The sequence below is a fragment of the Vicugna pacos genome, chromosome 5 (genome assembly GCF_048564905.1).
Source record: "Vicugna pacos chromosome 5, VicPac4, whole genome shotgun sequence".
In the NCBI taxonomy this organism is placed as follows: domain Eukaryota; kingdom Metazoa; phylum Chordata; class Mammalia; order Artiodactyla; family Camelidae; genus Vicugna; species Vicugna pacos.
The window spans coordinates 94,087,611-94,110,625 of record NC_132991.1 but is presented as its reverse complement, the minus strand read 5'-3'; the positions used below and the strand labels follow the sequence as shown (position 1 = coordinate 94,110,625).

The 23,015-nt window shown below is 49.0% G+C and overlaps 1 long non-coding RNA gene across 1 annotated transcript; it reads right to left on the bottom strand.

Annotated features, from left to right (window-relative positions):
- Positions 1-211: 211 nt before the first annotated feature.
- Positions 212-22,434, bottom strand: LOC140696513 (uncharacterized). The gene is made up of 4 exons (XR_012072971.1): positions 22,261-22,434; positions 10,578-10,721; positions 7,156-7,245; positions 212-446 (listed from the first exon to the last, which is right to left on the bottom strand). It is a non-coding gene; the product is annotated as an uncharacterized lncRNA (long non-coding RNA).
- Positions 22,435-23,015: the final 581 nt, after the last annotated feature.

Genomic DNA, 23,015 nt, shown 5'->3' with positions numbered 1-23,015 from the left:
CAGAGCTCGGGGTGACTGGAGGAAGCAGCCCAAGTCAAGGAGGACAGTGGCCTCTGCAAGCTGAAAAAGGCAAGACCATATAGCCCCCAAATCCTCTGGACAAAACCACTGATTTTGGGTTTCTGACTTTCAGAACCTCAAGAGAACAGTATGTGTTTTAAGTTGCCGTTGGTTTTGGCACCCGTAGGAAGCCAACGTACCGTACCTTCAGGACGCGTGCTGGGGATGGGAGCTGGTGGCTTCAGGGCAGCCCGGGCTCCGGGTGTCCAGGAGGCCTCCCTGCAGGGCCAGGCAGGTGCCGTCCGCCCAGGGCTCAGCACGACACACTCGCAGGGGCTCAGGGTGCTCCAGTCGCTCTTGCAGCGAAGCACCGCTGCTTTGTGCCTTGTCTAGTACCTATAGTTTCTGTTGCTCTAGGTGTCTGACATTGTCCACTTCAGTGAAAGCTATGGGGAAAAAACGCCACAAAACACTGTTTTCTCTTAAATAAATAAAAAACGCATAGCTGAAAATGTATGCCCATTAGAGTTAATGCAAACACTGGAGGGAACGAGGAAGGAACGTGACAGGGAGCAGCCACCTCGCGTTCCGAGCCTCTTTAACAGTCCAGGGCGACGTCCACTGGTCCCCGTCTTGGGCTGCAGCCCCTGGGCCCACGCTAGGGTCACCCAAGGCAGTCACCTGGCACTTCAAGGCAGTCCCATCTCTAAGGAGAGCCCCTGCCCCTGCAGCCACAGCTCTCTCTCACCAGAGACTGGGGTGAAGAACAGCATTCCAGGAACTGCTTTCCAAACCCTCATGACTGCCATCCTCCTCGAGAACTCCGGTGACGGCCATGCTGTGGCTCCATCCATAAAGAGGAGGAGCCACCATTCAGAGTGGACGTGGGCCACTGCTTGCTCCGTTGGCATCGGGTGACCCAGCACAACCCTTAAGGAGGGCAAGAAAAGTCCTAAAAGCCTTCAAATCTTTTGACCCAGTAATTCTACTCTAGGGATTGGCCTGACGGCGCAGTCAAAAGTGAAAAAAGCCCCAGCACAAATATGTCCCTCATTAGAGAGTCTGGAAGCAGCCTCAAGCTCAATATTAGGAGAAGGTCAACTAAGTTAACATTCATTTACGCACAAGAATATTATGAAGCGATGAAGCTTGATTGTTATGCAGAGTGAGTAGAACCGTGAACATACTTATTAAGTTAAATGAAACAATCAACATTCAAATTGTATAAATCCAATGACTGCAATTCTGAAAAACAAATATACCCGCAGAGTCTAGAAGTAAATGAACAAAAAAGAATATAATTTTTCTGTCAGAATGGTAGGATTTTGAGTGGATTTTCCTAATTTTTTTCCTTCAAACTTTCCCTTATATTGTTTATTTTGTCTTCATAACAATACAAAGGTCTCTTTTAAACATGATTGACCCTTAACTTGGGGCACAGGTCTCAGGTCAGATAAGTGATTTTAATGATACTGCTCATGAGAGGAAAAAGTATGCAGACGTGTAAGTCTTCCCTAAACAGATTGTTTAAAAAACACAGGCCATCCAAATCCTGCTTCCAAAAGGTTTCCTAATTTCAAGAATTTCTTTCTTTATCTTTTAATATATTTTTATTGAAGTACAGTCAGTTTACAATGTTGTGTCAATATCTGGTGTACAGCACAATACTTCAGTCATACATGAACATACATATATTCGTTTTCATATTCTTCTTAACCATAAGTTATTACAAGATATTGAATATAGTTCCCTCAAGAAGAATTTCTTAATTTCAAGGAGATAAAATTGCTTTGAAGTAGATGGTGACTGTTGGAGTTACTGTATTTGTTTTAGGTAAAATCCATGCTGCAGTAGAATGGCCTCTCCCTGTGCAATGCATACAGTACACTTAAGTCCAACAAATTCTGAATTTCTGCAAGAAAATACAGTCTGCCTCATGATAGTCCCCGAACACATGCTGCAGGGAAAAGCAGACACCACCTCCACCTGAGAGGCCAGGACAAAGACCTGCCGGAGCACCGGGCGGGATAGGGCGGGGGCTACGATGCAGAGATGGGACGGAGAGGCCCATGCCAGAGGATAAAGAAAGAGCCAGAGATATCCACCCTCACCATCATTATTACCAAGTATTATTCTGGAAGTTCTGGCTAACTCCATAAGGCATGCGCCAGAAACTGAAAATGGTTATTAGAAAGGATTAGGCAGCAGGGGAGGGCAGAGAGCGTGCTTAGCACGCACGAGGTCCTGGGTTCACTCCCCAGGGCCTCCACTAAGAAAAGAAAGAAAGGAAGGAAGGAAGGAAGGAAGGAAGAAGGGGAAGGAAGTATCAGGCAACATTACATAATGAGGCAATGGGATCACCTTGCCCCTAGAATACCCAAGAGGGAAATGAAAGCTGTGAAAAATTGTAAAACTGAACAAAGTGGCTGGGATTAAAAAAAAACCAATAGGTGTATTTTACATACTAACAACAGCCAGTGAAGTTCTCAAGAAACCCTTTTCACAATGGGGTGTTGAGGGGAGAAAGACATGTAAAATATTTAAATAACCTTATTGGCAAAGAGGCCTGACCTGGTAAAGAAAGTGACAAACCTTGTGTCTCACTTTGTCCCTCAGAGCGTACACGTGTGGATCACGGAAGAGCAGAAGGACGCTGTCTGCAGGGAAAAGCCCACATTGAGCGAAGGACCTGGCTGAGAACCAGCTGGGGGGGTGGGGACAGCGGGGCCTGAGCCGTTCAGAGTCCTCACGGGATGGCAGGTGTTTTCAACAGCGTCAGCCTGGAAGCCACAAAGTCCGCCTGCAGGGCCCTGAGGAAATCAGCGCTGGGGCACCTGGGGGCAAGCGGGGGCAGCGGCTCACGGAAGGAGCAGGTGGGCACCTCCTGGCGGGGACAAGGGTCCACCGTCTACCATTAAACAGGAACATTAGTGGCACAATTGCATGAATAGTATAATGCATTGTCTAAAACAGTCTGCTTAGACAGAGGCAAGTTTATGAACTGTTAGAAAATACCAGTTTGCTAGCACTGATGAGACAAAGAGCTGTAAAGGGAGGGGCTCAGACAAAAGAAAAGCATTCCTGTCCGCTCTGGGCTCCGGAAGCCCAAGATTAAGACGGAGGCAGGGCTGGTGCCCTCTGAGGCTGTGAGGGAAAATCTGCTCCCCCCTCTCTCCTTGGCCTGTAGACGCCGTCTTCTCCCCAACACTGTGTCTTCACATCATCTTCCCTCTGTGCGTGCTGGGCCCAAAGGTCCCCTTCTTATAAGGACACCAGTCACATTGGATTGGGTCCCACTGAGACAGGAAGGAGGCAGGGCACAGCCACTCAAGGAATGCCACAGCAATTAACATCAAAATGGTGAAAGATTCAACCCCCAGGAGGCCTTGGGGCTCAGGATGGTGGGAGATTTAACTTCCAGCAGATCTTGAGCTTCATTACATGCCCATTGTGATATATTAACGTGGTGAATAACACGCCCACAGGCACCAGGGCAGTCCCGAGGCTGGCCACAGAAGGTCAAAGGGTGGGAAATGGCCAACTTCCTGGGAGTCCCAGCCCCTTCCCCTTAGACTGGTCCTTCCACTTATTAGCATATGAAGCCACCAAGCCTATAAAAACTAGCAACGCGGCGCCTCGCAGCGGCCCCTCTCTCACCCTCTTTGGAGACCGCCGAGCCCACACTCTGTCTATGGAGTGTGTACCTACTTTTAATCTGAACACCTAACCCCATATCTCGCGGCCTTTCCCTTGCCTTTCAAAGTATCTGTCTGAATAAATCTACCTTCACTGAACTGTGGCTCGCTCTTGAATTCTTTCCTGCGCAAAGCCAAGGACCCACACTTGGCGGGGCACGTCCCAGGGGCTCGGCCGAGACCTGGGACACGGCCCTCCTCACGCCCCATATCCACTTTCCTGCATCACCAGTCCATTGACCTCATTTGATTTTAATTAACTCTTAAAGACTCTCTCTCTAAAGAAGGTCACATGGTGAGGTTCTGGGGTTAGGACTCCAATATGAATTTGAAGGGAACACAATTAGACTCATCACACATATACACCAGCTGCTGGCAGTCGCTCTGGACAATGGGATGGGGTCGGGGTGGAAACCCATATTTTCACTTCTTAGAACCCTGCGCTGTTTTGATTTGTATGTGGTAGGGAGAGTCTAGGGAATTTTTCAAAACACTGTCCATCAAGTGCTGAGAGAGGGGAGGGAGCTGCTAACCTTTCAGGTGTAGAAGCCATATGGGAACCTGGCTGAAGTGGGGGACTGCGGCACTGCTGGACTGGAGACCCCTGCGCCCCTGACAAGGAGGGGCGCTGGCTGCAGGACAGCCCTGGGTCTCCATAGGGGCATCTCAGAGAGACCTTTCTCTGGAGGTGGTCTGGGATGCTAAGGGTGTGCGAGCAGCGCAGTCCTGAGAGAGACAGCTTCCCCCATCTCCCGCCTCCACTCACACGGGTCCGCCCTGACCACAGCCACGGAGACAGAGGACAGCTAAGGGCAGGCAGGTCAGCCTCTAGTCCACTGCAGGGGCAGCCCCCACCCCAGCTACCTCAGTGAAAGTGAATGGTGAGAGTCAGGGCATGGGGACCCCAAGGCTGACAGGCCAGGAGGGGGAGGGGGAGGAAGAAGAAGAGGGGGGAAGGATGGGGGAGGTGGAGGGGAGGAGGAGGGGAGGAGCAGGAGCAGGAGCACAGGTTGCCAGACAAGGCTGGATACACTGCACTTCCGACCTCCGCCCCAGGGGCACACCACCCACCCCCAGCTCCACTTGGCACCGGGCTGCCAATCTGGGGGCCACGTGGAGGCGCTACCAGGGTCCGCCCAGAGGGGTGTCCTTCCACGAGGCGGCACTGGACAAGATGGCTCCGTGGGAGGGCGTCACAGCCCTGCGGGATCATTAACCGTCCTCAACTGTGCTGCTGAGAGAATCCATCTCGCCCACACCAGACCAGGCTCAGCTCATCCTCCCTCCTGGGCTCCTTATTTGGGAGTAAGAGAGGGAAGCCCCCTTCCCAGGCAAAGATTTCTTAAACAGAACACAAAAAGCACTAACCACAAGGACAAAAAGAATACCTGGGACTACATTAAAATTTAGACTTTCTCTTCATCAAATGACAGCATTAGGGTAGTGAAAAAACATGCCACACAGAGGACCTAAACAGGCCTTTCTCCAGTAAAGACGTACAGATGGCCAACAGGCACAGGAAAAGATGCTCAGCATCACTAATTATCAAAGAAATGCAAATCAAAACTACAATGAGGTATCACCTCGCACTAGTCATAATGACCATCGTTCAAACGTCCACAAACGATAAATGCTGGAGAGGGTGTGGAGAAAAGGGAACCCTCCTACACTGCTGGCGGGAACGTAGTTTAGTGCAGCAACTATGGAGATTCCTTAAAAAATTGAAAATAGGGTTACCATATGATCCAGCAATCCCACTCCTGGGCATGTATCTGGAGGAAACTAAAATTGGAAAAGACACATGCACCCCGATGTTCACAGCAGCACTGGTTACAACAGCCAAGACAGGGAAGCAACCTAAATGTCCATCAACAGATGATTGTAGAAAGAAGTATGTGTGTATATATATATATATATAAAATGAAATATATGTATGATGGAATACTACTCAACCATTAAAAAGAATGAAGAATGCCATTTGCAGCAACATGGATGGACCTAGAGATTATCATACTAAGTGAATTCAGAGAAAGACACATATATGATATCACTTATATGTGGAATCTAAAAAAAAATGACACAAATGAAGTTATTTACAAAACAAAACAGATCCACAGACATAGAAAACAAACTTACGTTACCAAAGGAGGGGTGGGAGGAATAAATTAGGAGTTTGGGATTAGCAGATACAGACCATTACATGGAACAGATAAACAACAAGATCCTACAGTATAGCACAGGGAACTATGTTCAATACCTTGTAATGACCTGTTATGACATATGAGGGAGAATATGTATGAATACGCATATGACTGAATCACTATGCTGTACACTGGAAACTAACACAACATTGTAACTCAATTATACTTCAATAAAAAGTAAAAAAAACCAAAAAAAACACAAGCCATAGAGTGGAAGAAGATATTTGCAGTACGTGTATCCTACAAAGGATTCAGATCCAGAACCTATAGACTCTGTAAATAAAAAAGAAAAGGCAGAAATTTCCAAAGGGAAAAACCAGCCAAAGACTTGGACAGGCACCACACAAGAGAAGTCATCTGGAAGGCAAGACGCACGTGACAGGTGTGCCTCCTCACTAGTCACCAGCGAAAGGCAAATGGACACCTCAGTGGGACATCCTTTCATACAGGTCAGAAGGCTTCAGATGAAAAGGGTGGGTATCACCCTATACCAAAACCAGATAAAGACATCACCCAAAAAAATGACAGGCCAATATCACTTATGAATATAGATGCACAAATCCTCAGCAAAATACTAGCAAATCGACTCCAACAATGCATTAAAAGGATCACACACCACGACCAAGTGGGATTTACCCCAGGCATGCAAGGACTTTTCAATGTCTGCAAATCAATCAACGTGATACACCACATTAACAAACTGAAGAACAAAAAATAAACGATCATCTCAACACAGGCAGAAAAAGCTTTTGATAAAAAATTGAATACCTCGTAGCAGCCTATAACGAAAAAGAATGTGAAAAGGAATGTGTATATATAACTGAATCACTGTGCTGCTCACGAGAAATTAACACTGTAAATCGACTGCACTTCAATTCAAAGCAACTAAGAAAGAAAAAAGAAAAGGGTGGAGAATACTCTTGGAGCAATTGCAAGCCTCACGCACTGCAGCTGGGACTGAAACTGGCACCTCGGCTTCGGAAAACAGGTGATACCTCCTAAAGCTGCACAAACGCTCACCGTGTGACCCAGCGCTTCCACTCTGAGCTGTTGATACAAATAGTCACACACATGCGCTCATCATGCCACCACGGGGCTTTTAAACATAACAGTATGTGTATGAAATCTCTTCGTATTGGGACATAGAGAGCCATAGTAGTCACTGTAATAGGTGCTTGTGCCGTTCCTTTGTAAGAATATTTCACAGTTGTGCATCCAGTTTCCTGGACATGTAGGTTGTGTAGGTTGTTTCCACTTACCTGGTATTTCAACAGCTGCAGTGAACGCTCCAGCACAGCAGCCGGGGGACAGGCACGGAGCCTCTGCAAGGCCTGACCCCAGAAGTGAACCTGCCAGCAGGTGGAGAACATGCCTTTTGAGCTTTGCCAGAATTGCCAAAGAGTTTTCCAGGTGGTCACAGCCTACCACGCCGACAAGCAGCACCTAACAGCTTGCATTTCCCAATAACCTTCTGACAGGGACAGACTGGGTGATTTTTGCAATGTGATGGGTCTGTAATGGTCTCCCACAGTGGGATTTTTTTTTAATTTTTAATTTCTTTTTCCTTTTTTGTGGTGGGGGGCAATTAGGTTTATTTATATTTATTTATTTATTATTCTTTAATGGAGGTACTGGGGATTGAACCCAGAACCTCGTGCATGCTAAGCACACACTCTACCACTGGGCTACACTCACCCCACCCCTCTATCCTGCCCACTTCAAAAATGACATTATTTGTGCCTTTTAAAAACGAATATGGCAGAGGCAGGGGGTGGGAGGTTTTTAAAAGATAATAATAAAAAATAAAAAAATACAAAAGAATATGGCAAGTGACATGAGAGAAAATTACAGGGTCCACAGACATCTGGAAGATTCTGGCACTAAGCACGGTGCGTTGTCCGCAAGACACAGCCCAGGAAGCCAGCTTGCTGTGAGCCAGACTTGCAGGGAGAAGGGCTGCTTTCTCTAGTAACAATCCAGAAAGCTAAACACTTACTTCTGCAACAATCTGCCTAAAATGGCCAGGACTGGATTAATAACTGAGAGCTTCTCTAATTTTTGTCCCCAAGTCCAGTTTAGGACCAACCGGAGAAAGTGAAACATACTAGCCAGTCCCGTGGGCCATGGCGGGCCACGGCCCCATCCGGGCACCCTGGAGCCTTTCCTGTGCGACCCCCAAAGGCTCTCCCATTCTTCAGCCTGCCTTTGAGTCTCTGCCAAACTCAGGTGATGGTGGCCGACTCCCTTGCTACCGCAGCTCTGAACAGATGGGCTTTGCTCTTCATGTCTGGTTGGTCTTCACTGATTTCCACAAAAATAGCAGACCACGTTCCCCGCATGGAGAACAGCAGAACTCCTTCACAAAGAATTGCCGTTACTTGACCTGCCTGGTAACTACCTCCCCAAAAGACCAGCTCAAAAGACTTATCCCCTTTTTAGAAAAAAATTTTTGGTAGGGGGAAGGAGGTAATTAGGTTTATTTATTTATTTTTAATGTAGGTACTAGGGCTTGAACCCAGAACCTCGTGCATGCTAAGCACACACTCTACATTGAGCAATACCCTCCCCCAAAAGACTTATTTGTATTTTTCCTGACTTGGAACTCTGCCCAGGGCTACCGCCACCGTGCAGGGGGCGTTTGTCAAAAATATTCACCAGCAAGTTGTTGCCACCTGAGGTGATGGATAACAGTTGAGGCGATGATAGACTAACCAAAAGGCTTGCTTCTTTTTATTGGAGTGTGGTGTTAGAAACCAGCATTTGGATGCTCAGAGTGTCTGTTGCCGCCGGGGTTTGGACCTGGCTGGAGAAGTTGTAGGCGCAGCCCACTGGATTAGCAGAGAGGTTGGCTATTCTACCCCGGCTAGAACTGGTCTGTGGTCACCGGGCTAGCAGAAGGGTGTCCTCCAGAGTTCCGGCTGAGAATAGGCCACCAGCCACCAATGCCAGGTGCACAGGCACACACAGGGATGGGTGCCTAGCAGTAATGCTCTGGGGCGCTGGCAAATGCAGGTAAGACACAGTCAGGGGCCAGGTACATGGGTGAGCAGAGGAATCAGGGTGCTGGTGTAGCAGGAGGCCTGCAGCTCGTGGTGTCCGTATCAGGAGGACCATAGGCAAGTCATCACCAGGTCGGGCTGCAAGGCTGGTGAGGGTCCATGTGTTCTCCATCCACGCTGGGAACAGAGTACCTACCACCCCACTGAGTGTGCAGCAGGTGCGCACAAGAGAGCTCTTCCTCTTGACATGCCCCTACAGAGCCCTCTACTGGGAATTTGTTGTGCTCAGGTCAGGGAAAAGGCTTAAAGGCATTACTCCATCAGCTCGAAGCAGGTACTGGGGGGGAATTTGGGGCTGAGAGGCGATAGATTGATTAGTGGCATCAGTTATGATAACTGTCTAAACATTCCCATCTACCAATTCTAACACCTGCGTCAACTCTCCATCAATTTCAATTGTTTTTTTTTTTTTTGTCCACATTCTGGGTCCTATTTTCCTGTTTCTTTGCATACCTGGTGGTTTTTGCTTGTGAATTTTACCTTGTCAAGTGGCAGATTTTCCGTATGCCAATAAACATGCTTGAGCTTTGTTCTGGGATACAGATAAGTCACTTGGGAACAGTTTGATTCTCCTGGGTCTTGCTTTTAAGACTTGTTAGTTTGGACCGGGACAGTGCTCAGTTTAGGGCTGTTTGTGTTACTGAGCTAAGCCCTGTGTGTACTCTACCCAGCGTCCCAGGAGTCAATGACGTTTTTCAGTTTGGCTGGTGGAAACCGGCAGGACTCCCAGGTCGACGTGAGCTCCAGGCACCATCCCCCAATCCCTTTGTCTGTCTCAGTGTCGGCGAGCTTCCCCACAGTGCTGATCAGTGCTCTGAATCTGATCTCCAGAACTGTCTCTCTGTGCTCCCCCCTCTCAGTGCTCTGTCCTGACAACTCTGGCTGCCTTGGCCTCCCAGGACTCTCAGCTCTGTCTCCTCAACTCAAGGTCCGCCAGGCTCTGCTTCAGCGCTCCCCCTTCCTGTACGGCAGCCTGGAAGCCATTCAGACACAGAGCTGGGGCCATCATGGGACTCACCTCGTTTGTTAGGCACCTCTCAGAGATCACTCTGAGGTTCTGGATCTCTTCCACTTCCGAGCTCTCCCCGGGAGTCCCCTACTCTTCCTCAGAAGGAGAGGCAGCAGTGGATGGAGGTCAAGGCCTAGATGGGCCTGCAGGCCCAGGAGAGGGCCCACTGTGCAAGCTGGGGGAGGAGACCTGCGAGCAGGGACACGTGGGGGCGGTGCCCTCGGTCATTAGCACCGTGTCCCAGGTCAAAGGTGACCGCATGAACAGGACTCCATGTGAGCGAAGGTAAAGTGGAAACTTTGCTTGGGAAATTAAAGGCCAGGTTTGGTTCGCTGTTTTATGGAGCCCGTCTTCATTTGGCATCACATACGAAAAAGTCAAAGATGGCAGAAATCACTGCACCAGGGAGTGCAAAGCAGGCGCTGTTTATCTGTGAAAACTAAAGGCATCCTGTCTGGTTTTCCACTTGTTAGCGACTGAGTGAGTTCGGGTGGCCGACGTTCACGCAGGTTGGAGAGATGTGTGTCAGTGTTAACCAGGCACCACGGGATGCGGGGGAACCCAGGGCCCTGCCCACATGGGTCCAGGTGAGGGGTTTCCGCTCATAACTCACAGGTGATGTCCCACGGGGAGCCAGGATCCATGTCAGACAGACGTCACTGTCCCAGCTCAGCCTTCTATGGACAAGGGTCTAAGCCTCTCCAAGGCAGTTTTTCATCTTCTCATCTGCGCATTGGGAATTATAATAGTATCTGCCCTAGAGGACCGTTGGGAGAAATACGTAAAACGGGGTAAGTGCTCAATACATGGATGGCATCGTCATTAACGATAAGAATGAAGGATGACACAACATACAGGACTGCGGTCCTGAAATTCTACACCTTGTACGTTATTGTTTCTTTTTCTCTTTCTTATTTTTTATTGACGTGTAGTCAGTTTACAATGTTTCAGGTGAACAGCAAAGCGATTCAGTAATAAACATCACATTTTTTTTCAGATTCTTTTCTATTACAGCTCATTATAAGGCACTGAATATAGTTCTCTGTGCTATACAGTAGGTCTTTATTGTTTCTCTGTTAGTGAACCTTAGATGTTTATTGTTAATTGTAAAGCAGTCTTGAGCTGTGCCAGAGATATCTGGGAATTAATTTCATAGCTTGAGGTTTTATATCATAATATTAATGTCTTAATGTGTAATTGTGACACTGCAACTGAGGTGCATTGTGAGGGTGGGCTGTCATGTGATAAACGTGACAATCACTGCTCTGGAAGGACCAGAGTTTTCCTCTGATAGGCTCCATTTCTAGAGACCCCTGCCCCCAGCAGTGTGAGAAAATAAACAAACTCCCAGAAGCTGTGAGTTTTGGACTCCCTCGGTTAAAAACAGTCAAAAGTTCCAGAGGAAATATTTCAAGCTTTCTGGATGTGTTTGAGGAATACAAAAGTCAAGCAATAGCTGGGAAAGAGGGTGTAGTGTAAAATAAACTCAGCTGCACAGACATATGGTCTGTTGGTGGAACTGGAGTCAGACCAGATATTTAATCCTCAGTGAGGTAATGCTCTGAAAAAGCCTCTCATCCACAGGTATGATTCAGGACGGCCATGGACAGTTGTGCAGGTGTGCACTGCACAACTCAGGGCCACCATTAATACCACACACAATCGTCCATGGCAAAAGCTTTGGCTGGGTGCAGCCTTTTGATCTTACCGTGACTTTTGCCTTTCTGGTCAAGTCACTGTGAATCTGAGAGCCTTCCAGGACACAAACCCTGCAAGGCTCCCCTAATCCAGGCAGTGTGGCACCCCAGGACTCTTCCCCAAGGGTCCTTTCAGTGGCAGCTCCAAAATCTCCTTGTAGGAACTGTGGCAGACAGACTCTAGGGTGGCCCCCAAGTCAGTGCCTTGTAATACATAATCCCATCCCGTTTAGTGTGGGTGAAACCTATGACTTGCTAATAATCCACAGAATATGGGAAAGGTGAGGAGTGTCAGTTCCATGGCTACATTATGATATAACGTGTAAGGCTCTGTCCTATTAGCACACACTGGAGATTCTCTTTGCTGGCTTGATAAAATAAGGAGCTTTATTGTGGAAGTTCACCTAGCAGGGAGCCAAGCAAGCACTTGAGGGGGGCCTCCAGTTGACAGCCAGAAACATGCAATGCCCTCAGTTATTCAGCTGAAAGAAGATGAATTCTGTCAACACCCTGAACGAGCTGGGAAGCGGGTCCTTCCCCACTTAGGCCTCTGGATGAGAACGCAGCCCAGCCAACACTTGGATTATGCCTTGTGACACCCTGCAGTCTTGGAGGACCCAGTGAGGCCTGGACTATGACCAGATAAGGAACGTCTGTTGCTTTAATGGCTGAACCTGTGGTGCTTTGTTACACGGCAACAGACAACTGATACCGGAGTCTCTCGAACACAGCTCAGTCGGAAACCAAAAGTAGGGGAAAGAGCTAGGGGAGGAATCTTCAGGTGGAGAAGATGCTGTTTTGTGTTCAATTATGTGTTTATTTGGGGTGACATGGGGGTGCAAATGGAATTATGGTAGGTAAAGTCCCTATGGGCCACCCTGGGACCCAGAACTGGGCCCAGGAACCTAGAGGAGAGGGAGGCAGGGCTGGAACCTGGCTGAGTTAGAGGGTATTTGCTTGGAACATTCTAGTACCATTAACTGGGGTGAAATGGTTGTTGGTATCATTTTAATTTTGGACCCAGCTTGGTTAGGTTAGATTTAAAAAATCTTAATTTTACAGATGAAATATTATTTAATACACAAAAATATAATATTCAAATAGTTTAAGAGCGTACGCACGTTTCCTCCATAGCCCGGTCCTCAGTAACCTTCCCCCAGGCAACCACTGTTAAGTTTCCGGTTTGACCTTCTAGAACTTTTCAGCGGACAAACAGGATCATATTGCTGTGCTCTTTTCACTTAACAGAATGTTGTGGAGATCACTGCGTATCAGAATTTACGCAACTGCCCTGCTCTTTTAGAGGCTACGTGGTTGTCTGTTGTACAGGTGGATGTGTGTTTCCTGTCTCACCCTGCCCTGGAGAAACACTCAAGATCCTCCAGAAGGAGCCGCATTTCAAGGCTAAGATGATCTCAGATCACGCACAGACAGAGCCATCTACCCTCCTGGGAGGAAGGAGAGACAGCAACCTCAGACACAGCCCCGGCTAAGCAGATGTCAAGCCCACCGCACACCAGAACCTCTAAGCGCCAGCGGCCAGGCGAACGGCCGTCCCAGTTTGCCCCCACCCGAGAGGAGTTCTGGGAGCGGCTCTGAGGGTCCACAGCAGAGGGCTGATGCTGGCGGGTTTCTCAAAGCACAGAAACAGGCTGCCCCAGGCCTCGTTCTCTCCGCCCTAGAGGGAGGACTGCTTGCTGCTCGCACACACGGATGGCCCTGGCCTGCTAGTCCATCACTGGTCGCCCCGCAAACCCACACCACAGGAGCCCCTTCCCTGCTCCAGGTGTGGGGTGCACAGAGGCCCCTATCGCCCACCCAGGAGGGTCAGAGAAGGCCTTGACGGCAGGCACAGGGATGTCTGTGATCTTCAACTTGCAGCTGTATACTTAGGGCCTGGAGGCACCCTTTGGCCGTGGGGGTCTGGGGCCCTAACATCCCTGCTGACGCCCTGTATAGTTTTGGTCATATAGTCCCTTAATTTGAATTTGTTTAATGTTTTTCTCATGAATAGACAGAGGTTATCATTTTTAGTGGGAGGAAGACCATGGAAGTGAAGCAACATTCTCAACATATCGTATTTTTTTTCTTTCTTTCTTTTTATTGAAGTATAGCTGATTTACACTGTTGAGTTAATTTCTGGTGTACAGCATAGTGATTCCTATATATATATATATAGGATATATATATATATATCCTATATATATATATATATTCCTTCTCATATTCTTTTTCATTATAGGCCATCCATGTTGCTTTAAATGGCATTATTTCATTCTTTTTTATGGCTGAGTAGTATTCCATTGTATATATGTAATACACACACACACACACACACACCACCACTTCTTTATCCAGTCATCTGTCAGTGGACAGTTGTGTTGTTTCCATGTCTTGGCTGTTGCAAATAGTGCTGCTATGAACACTGGGGGGGGGGGGCATGTGTCTTTTTCAATTAGAGTTCCCTCTGGACATATGCCCAGGAGTGGGATTGCTGGATCACAGGGTAGGTCTACTTTCAGTTTTTTAAGGAACTGCCTTACTGTTTTCCATAGTGGCTGCACCAAGCTACATCCCCATGTCAACACGTCATACGAAGAATACGCGTGAGCAACACGAGCCACCACTGAAGACGCGAACCGTCCTCCCCCGGCTGAGCGGCTGTTTGCCAGGTTTCTCGAGTGTAAAGTTACTTTTATTTTACCACTAGTCACCTTTTCTTTTTGCAGTTAAGGAATTGAGACGTAATTCACCTAACAGAAAACTCACTATTTTACAGTTCTGGCTCCATGGACCTGCCTATACTGGACATTTCACACAGACTGAATCACACAACATGTGGCCTTGTATGTCTGCTTCTTTCACTTGGTGCATTTTCAAGATTCATTCATGTGGTTCCATGTATCATCTCTTTACTCCTTTTATGGCTGAATCACATTCCACATTTGTTGATCCATTCATCACTTGAACTTTTGGGTTGCTTTAACTTTTTGCCTGTTACGAACGATGCTGCTATGAACATTCAAGCACACATTATTACATGGATCTGTGTTTTCAATTCTCTTAAGTATATATACCTCAAGGTGGAATTGCTGAGTCAAATGGTGAATGGTCACATTGGATGTGACTCAAAATTCTGCCAAAATGATGTACAAAAAATGTTATTATTTTAATTTGCACTTCCCTGAGTCACCTTGAGGAAGAGTATCTTTGCACACACTCATCATGCATTTGCCACGGGTCCTTTCATACATATGCTCATATATTTCCATTTTCCCTCTTTGCATCCCTCATGCGCTACAAACCATTCTAGACGGAAGTTTTCCAACCTATTAAGGTAACACAAATCTGATAGCCCACAAAATCACGGTAAGATTCCCCGCAGAAAAACTGCAGACTTGCTTATGAATATATACGCAAAAATACTAAAAAAAAAAAAAGAGGCATTTTGTGCATAGAATACGTTCCTGAAAATGTGTATACAGTTGCATCGTGCAATACAGTCACCTCCTACCTTGGGTCCCCCGACGGCCTCCGACTCGCCAGCGCCCCTAGCGGACAGCCGGGTGCTCCGCGCAGGGTTTCTTTCTTTGTCGGCTAGCTGGGCAACTCCAGCCCCACGCTGTCTGAACTGCACCCCAGTTTTCTTACCAGAGTCCCCTTCCAGCGAGCCAAGTCAGGACCCGACCAGTGGCAGCCAGGTGCCCTCCAGGCTGATGAATGGGTAGGAGAGGCGCCCAGGCACAGGACACAGCTGGGCGGGTGCCTGTCCAGCCTGCTTCCTGATCCATAAAATCATTCCAGCTGTGCGTGACCTTCTATAGCGCCAGGGCTTCACAACTAGAAAGCAGTTATCTTTTTAAAATCACAAGGAAGGAAACTATGAACTAGGGAAGTCCTTCATCCAAACCCACCAACAGAAATTCACTGCTCTATTGTTACCAGTTTTGGGGGAAAATTTGTTTTAATTGAAAATTGGGGATTGAAAAGAAAGGAGGGCGAAGGAAAGGATGGTTCTCGTTGGCAACTGTGGGTTGGGATGAGGGGCTGCGGGCGCACTAGGATGTGGGAGCTGAGCCAGGCAGCCAGGGGCTGTGCGGGGCTGTGGGAGGGCCTGGGGGGCTGTGACTCCTTACCCCTGCGGGACAGGGGACTGAGCCTGACTCCTGGGGTACACGAACATTCCTCTCTCGGACCCGTCGCCTCATGTTCCCGAAGTTCAAGCGCAGCTTGTCCTGATTTGGGGGCCAACCTGCCATCCTTCCTGGGGGCACAGGAGGCTTAGGGGCAGGAGTAAGGCTTACAAACACTGCTTGCCTTCCAGTCAGCTCTGGGGAGTGGAAGAACCACGAGACCTCCCCAGTCCCTTCTCCCGGGCAAGCCGCAGAGCCTTCCTTGAACCTGGCGGGGTGTGGAAAAGCAGAGCACCTCGTGGGGCTGGATGGGGCCTCCCTACCCTGATCTCCATACCGTGGTTTTCCAAAAACATCAGCCGTGAGGCTGCTGTGTGGGGGCAGCACCCGGGGACAGAGGTGGCCCCAGGCGGCGTGGGTAGGAAGGGGCTTGAGTCCTGCAGAGGGAATCCCACTCGGACGCATGCCACCTGGAGTTGCAAACACTCACTTGTTACCTGCCCTTCTCTGCCCTCACCTCCTGGAACCCCCAGTTCCTGACTGTTCTCTGCTCTCCTGAACCAAGGAGGGCAGCACAGGGGAGTGAGAGAACTGGGGGTCCGGGAGCCAGAGGGCCCTGGTTTCTGACTTTGGCTCCAGCACCCACAACTGTGGACATCTGGGTGTGTGTCATTGCCTCTCTGTGCCTCAGTCTCTTTATCTGCAAAATGGACCTCGCCTCCCAGCCTGATGAAGGCAAGGAGAGCAGAGGTAAGTGAAGCGAGCATTCTTCACAGCAGCCTGATACACACGCTTTGCTCTCCCCCAGCCTGGCCTGCTGCGGGTGGCTGGCCAACATCTCTTGCCCGCCCTCGGGAAGTGGGCCGGGCTGCCCTGGCCTGCCCTCCTTCCCCACCGCTCACAGCAGGCTGATCCTGCAGGCATCTCCTTAACATTCTCTAACAGTCTTCCTCTTTTTCCTGCTCTCCTGATGGCTGACCCAGTTAATGCAAGAAAAATATCTATATTTTTTTCTTCATCTTCCCTTAGCCCTTCATCTCTTTGTTCCATTTCTGGGCCCCTAAAAAGAAGAAAAAAAGAAAAATGATCTTGCAGGAACACCGGCATCAGGCCAGAGGAGAACTGTCCATTTTCCAAAAAAAGAGACAATATGAGAAGCCTGTGTCACCGGCTGCCAATGCCCTTGAGTGCAGCAGCTCTGGGAGCCTCGCAGGGATTGCCCTCGAGCCTTGCCTTCCCCTCCATGACAACGTGGGATGCATCTGAAGGCAGGTTTTTATTCAATCTCGGGATGTTTCTGTAGCAACTGCCTTGCTCCAATGCTGTTTCTTAACACTAATTTTCACAGTGAATTACAGCCCTTTAGTTCTGCTACAGCTTAAACTGGCAGCTGCGGGCCAGCTGGGAAAGCGGACCGCCACCTGAGCTGGGGGAGGCGGGCTCTTTCTAGGGCTGTGTGGTGTCCCCCTCATCCCCAGTTCGTGTGTTGAAGTCCCAACCCCAGTTAGGACTCAGAACATGACTAAATTTGGAGACAGGGTCTTTAAAGAGGTAAGAAGGTGAAATGAGGTCGCTGCAGGTGGGCCCTAATCCCACATGGCGGGAGAAGAGGAGGCTAGGACACAGACACGCACAGAGGGGGGCCATGTGAGGACACAGGGAGCAGACGGCCGTCTACAAGCCGGGGAGGGAGGCCTCACAAGAACCCAGCGCTGGGGACACCCTGACCTCGGATCTCCAGCCTCCAGACTGTGGGAAAACACAATTGTGTGGTTGAAGCTGCGCCCCACCCCCGTCTGTGGCACTCTGCTCCGGCAGCCCCAGCAGACCAAGACAGCGGCTGTGGCACGGCAGCCCCTCCCAAGCTGCACTGTGTTGTTACCGTCTCTATGAGTCACATTATACGCTCTTTCCCCAATCAGACACAGCCTCTCTCACACGGACACACATACCCCCAAACTGAGGTCATCTTGCTTCCCTGTTTTGTAATCTGCCCTTTTCCAATTAACTCTATACCGTGAGACAAAGTTCCCGTGGACTTAATTTTAGGAAACCTTTCCCCGTCATCTGGATTTAATCTATTTGTGTCCTCTCATGTGGGCACTGGGATGTTTCCACCTGCTCTCTGGGATAAATGACCTTGGGCAAAGGTCCTTTTTCACCACTCTGATTACGTCCTTGGGATAAATCCCTAGGAGGGAAATTACCGGGAACAAACATTTAAAGACTTTAGGTACATAGATTTAACGCCCTCCGTGAGGATGGTACTGGTTTTCATGTTTGATGGCCAGGAGGAAACTTCACCTCCAGGAGACTCAGTTCTTCTCCAGAGGAATGCCCCGCCTCAGGCTCCCGCTACATTCTGCTGGATGCTAGTTCCCTGGGTTCTGGGCTGCCGCCCTCTCCCAGCTGCCACTCCCCCAGGGATGTCCCTTCTGCAAAGATGAGCTCGGTTCAGAGCTGCTGCTTGGCTTGTGGGAAGCCCTGTCTCCAGAGTGACTTCCTCCCAGGGAGCTCATTAGTATGAGCGCTTTGGGAACAAGACATATGTGGCCAACCCCACTTCCTCAATCCTTTCTCTTTGTTTTCTGGGTTCTCTGACTTCCAACCAATTAGTTCCTGGGGAATTCCATGACAAAGCGCTGGAGAAGAGCCACTTCTCCAGCCTGGGTCACAAATAAAGCCCGTCCATCTTATTTTTCAAGTTGAAACTTGTCAGCTTCCCCCGGCAGCTTAGTGGAAATCCCAGGATGTCCCTGTGAGCCTGCCTGTCCCTGGGCCATCAGAGAAGGCCAAAGGAGTTAGCTGCTTCCATCTGCCCCTGCGGGGCCCACCTGCCTGGGTGGGTACTTTGGCGGGAAAACAGGGAAGGTGACAGCTTGTGGCTGGTGTGTAACCCCCCATTGCCCTCTCTGACTTTCTGGGTCTTTCCAGGGAAAAGACTCACAAGAAAAGGGCAGAACACAGGTGTGCAGAGGGGCAGTGGTGCCCGGCCTGGCACTGCTGAGTGTGGACATCGCCCCCTGCCTCCCTGGCTCACTCTGGGCCCAGGCTGTGCCCCACAGCAAGGAGGGCCTGCAGCTCCCGCCGTCTCCCTGGACCCCACCTGACAGCAGGTGCCTGAGCCCGGGGCAGGGTGGTGGTGGGGTGTCTGAGGAGGCCCCAGGAGTCAGCATCACCCTATGCGATCTTGGCAGACTATGCCCTGCCTGCACCTCTTCAGAGGATGGGCTGCTCGGAGTAGAATTCCAGGAACAGTTCGCAAGACATCTTAGAAATCCATGTTCCTTTAAAAGCCGACTGGCTACTCAGTGACCCTCCCTGAGATAATGCGGGAGGGGCTCCCACAGCCCAGGGACCCAGCATGGAAGTCGCTGAGGGTGGCTGCTGCCCAGAGGACCAGGGCTAGGGGCCGGGACAGAGCCGCCGGAGGCCTCCGCTTACCATGCCCATGCGTACACACACAGACACAGACACAGACACACAGGCACAGGCACACAGATACAGACACACACACACACTGACTGGTCCCTGGCTTTGAAAGGCAAACCTGGAGCAGCTGTTAGAGGCGGTGTGTCTGTGGGAGCGCGTCCTGGGGACAGGGCATTTTTCTCAGGAGCTCCTGGGACACCTGGCCTCCTTCTATCACCGGATGGGCTGGGCTTTGGAAATAGCTTTTGCAACAGGTTACTGGCAGTTCCCAAAGTTGTCCCCTCTCAGGGCCCAGGCAAAGGGGAGGACCAAGGTGTCACCAGATCTTGAGTTTGCAAGTGTACTGAACAGTGTCCCCCTAAATTCACGTTCACCTGAAACCTCAGAATATGAGCCTCTTGGAACTACAGTCTTCGCAGATGTACTGAGTTAGGTTAAAACATGGTCACAGTGGACCAGGGTGGGCCCAATCCAACATGGCTGGTGACCTTATGAGAAGAGAAGGCACAAAGACACCCAGAGAGAACGTGGCAAGACTGGTGGGACGCGGCTGTGAGCCGAGGAGCCCCGAGGGACGCCGACAACCAGCGAGCAGAGGCTGAGGACCCTCCCCCGGGGCCTGCAGAGCGCGCATGGCCCCGACGGCACTTTGGTCTTGGGATGTCCAGCCTCCAGAAAGCTGTGAGAACCAGTTAAAATACATTCTGTTATTTAAAGCCATCTGGCTTGTCGTGATTTGTTAAAGGCAGGCCTAGGGAACTACAACTGTCCCTCAGCATCCTCGGGGGATGGGGTCCAGGACCCCCGCAGACCCCCCAGATCTGCAGAGGCTCGAGTCTCTTACAACTGGTCCTCGTTATCCAAGGAGGCAGAACGACTGACTGTGGTACCAAAGTTGCTTGTATTTGCTTACATGTTTATTTATAATAAAGTCTCAAATAAACTACTGATATAACAATTCCATTTTCCTTTGTTAATCCTCATTAAGTACCTTATTTGCTGGCCTTGGGTTCTTCACCCTCGGCCCTGGGACATGCAAACACTTGACTACCAATCCAGATGGGATGGAAAGCCCCTCGGCTAGGGCAGAACTTGGCCTCCATTCCAGCCAAGACTGGAGACCTGATGAGCAAGAGGGAAACCTGAACGCTCTCTGTGTCCTTCTAAACCTTCCCAGCGGAACTGTTTCACTGGAAGGAAAGATCCAGACCAGGTGTACATATACTCAAAGGTACTTACAAACAGACATTCCAAAGTCAAATCTAAATGTTTAAAAATTATGCACAATAGCCAAGCTGTGCAGACAATCTCCATGCCCATCAACAGGTGAAGGGTCAACGAAGTGCGGTCTATCCGTCCAGCGGAACATCACTTAGCCCTCAAAGGGAAGGAAATCCTGCCCTCTGCAACAACATGACAGAACCTTGAGGATATGATGCAAAATGAAATCAGCCAGTCACAGAAAGACAAATACTGCAGGATTCTACTCACGTGAGGTTGCCTAGTAAAGCAGTCAAATCCATAGAATCAAAGAGTGGAGTGGTGGTTGTCAGGGGCTGGTGGGAGGGAGAAATAGCTGATCAAGGGACACAAAGTTTCAAGGAAGCAACACGAATGAGCTCTAAAAATCTGCTGTATAACATGGTACCTACCGTCAACAAGGCTGCACCGCACGCCTAAAACCGTACAGAGGGTTGACCTCATATCAAGCATGCAAATGACAATAACAAAAATCCATTTAGCTAAAAAGAATCTTGTCTCATACAGATGGCCAAAGGCACATGAAAAGATGCTCAACACCACTAGTTATTATATAAATGCAAATCAAAACTACAATGAGGTATCACCTCACACTGGTCAGAATGGTTGTCATTAAAAAGTCTACACATGACAAATGCTGGAGAGGGTATGGAGAAAAGGGAACCCTCCTACACTGCTGGTGGGAATATAAATTGGTACATCCACTATGGAGATTACTTAAAAACTAAAAATAGCTACCATATGATCCAGCAATCCAATCCTGGGCATATAACTGGAGAAAACTCTCATTTGGAAAGATTTGTAAACCTTTTGATTCGAAAAGACACATGCACCCCACTGTTCACAGCAGCTATTTACAATAGCTAAGACATGGAAACAACCAAATGTCCATCAACAGATAAATGGATAAAGAAGATGTAGTGTGTGTGTGTGTGTGTGTGTGTGTGTGTGTGTGTGTGTACGTGTGTGTATATATGTGTGTGTATGTATATATATACATACACACACATATATGTGTGTATATATATGTTACTCAGCCATAAAAAAAGAATGAAATAATGCTATTTACAGCAACATGGATGGGCCTAGAGATCTTCATATTAAGTGAAGTAAGTCAGACAGAGAAAGACAAACATCATATGATATCATTTATATATGAAAGCTAAAAAAAGATACAAATGAACTTATTTACAAAACAGAAATAGACTAACAGACATAGAAAACAAACTTACGGTTACCAAAGAGGGGAAGGATAAATTAGGAGTTTGGGACAAGCAGACGGAATCACCTTGCTGTATACCAGAAACTAACATGACACTGTAAATCAACTAAACTTCAATGAAAAAAACATTTTGTCTCTAAAATCAAGACCCAATTTTTGTGTACTTTAATACGCATTTTATAAACCAGAAAAACTAACTTAAAAATGATCAATCACTGTTCTCTCCCATTAGCTTGGATAATTTTAAAGTCATGGCACTGTTTAGTGTTCATTCTGTTGGTGAAGTGTTTTAACAACAACCACCGTTCAGCACACGGTGTGTGTCGCGCTCTGGGCTTTACAGGGGTGGCTCCTGAGGGTGAAACCCATCGGGGATCTACCTTGAGACCACACTTCTCCCGGGTGCTCCCTCTCTGAGACTGGGGTGCGGGCAGGTCAAAGCAGGCCTGCTCCCCAAGGACTCCTGTCCAGTGGCTCTGCCCAGCTTTCTTAGAACCCGCGGCAGCCCGGGATCTCCTCCAGGAAGCACCCCTCGGCCCAGAAGCCCCTCACCTGGAATCCGTCAGACATTCGCTTAATGAACACGGTGCCCCTCAGGTGGGCCCCGGGGCTGCACCACTTCAGGGATGAGCAGGAGGGGGCAGGGCCGTGGGGTCGGTGGGTGGGCACTGAGAGGGCTCCCCAGAGCCTGCACGTGGCCTTTTCTGTCAGGTGTCATCATGTTTCCCCATAGCCTGTGACCGTGGGAGATACACTTTCAAAGGTTTAAAAATAGGCACACCGTGTGTTTCCAGAACACACAACATTCTGAACTTTATGACGTTTGGTGACAACTTTCAGATTAGACCTTTTAGGTTAGGGGCTCTGAAAACATTCTTCTACACGAAACCATCCTCTGACGTTCAGTGACTGGTTCCCCTCAGTCCGTTTTTTTTTTTTAATGTGACAACGGTCCCAAGGAGCGACATGTTGAAATGTGAAAAGCAAGTGCCCTGCTGTCCGGCAAAAGGTTCCTTTCTTTGGTCAAAACTGGAAAATCACATTCGTAGGTCAGTGGTGCAGAAGTGAGCAGCCAGTTTGAAGGACGGGAGGCTGGAGATGCGTTTCCACCAAGGGCAACTCTCCCTTCCCCCCTCTCCCCTCCCCTCTCCTCCATTCCTGCCCTCCTCTCCCCCGCCTCACTTAACCAACAAGCCACACCTGACTAGTCATGGCCGTAACTGGAAACTGGAGGGCGATTCCCGTCTGCAGGCTACTGTGTGCGCACACACCCACACGCAGCTCACACCCGCACAGCTCACACACAC